Below are 602 nucleotides of genomic sequence, written 5' to 3'. Positions count from 1 at the left end.
GACTTCTATACTTCCATATCAAATATGATCATCAGAACAACAACATAACATAACAAAAGTACATATAAAGGGTATGTAAACTACTTGTAAATATATAATAAAACTGTGATTATGTTTATGCGTTTAGCAGATGCTTTTATCCAAAGTGAAATACTACGTAGACACAATGTTGCAGTAGGCATTAATGTGAAGGATCTTTCCTAAGGAATCATACTGGCAGCTCCCCCCACCCCTCCTCCCCCAGGGGGGTTCAAAGCCAGGGCCTCTTGTGTGCAAGTCAGGTTACTTACCACTTGAACTAGCCAGCTAAGAGGTTCTATATTAGGCCCAATAGGTCCATTGAGAATTGTTTTATTATTGTAATTCTAGGAATAAATTTTTAACTATGACTAAATTGAGTTTGTTAATTTAGACACTAATTTTCATTAACTAGTAGCTGAGGGTATCAGCTGCACTCCACATCATTTGGAGAGATGCATCAATCTCCCCTTAATGTAACATTTACTTTTAGTGTTTATGCGTCGTTTACCGTTTTTCACTACGAAGTATCACTATTAATATAAATAATATAACCGCGGATGTCTGGGGGACAGTGATTGGCC

The sequence above is a fragment of the Cyprinodon variegatus genome, unplaced genomic scaffold, assembly GCF_000732505.1.
Source record: "Cyprinodon variegatus isolate N-32 unplaced genomic scaffold, C_variegatus-1.0 Scaffold403, whole genome shotgun sequence".
Classification (NCBI taxonomy): Eukaryota; Metazoa; Chordata; class Actinopteri; order Cyprinodontiformes; family Cyprinodontidae; genus Cyprinodon; species Cyprinodon variegatus.
This window is presented reverse-complemented; position numbering follows the sequence as displayed.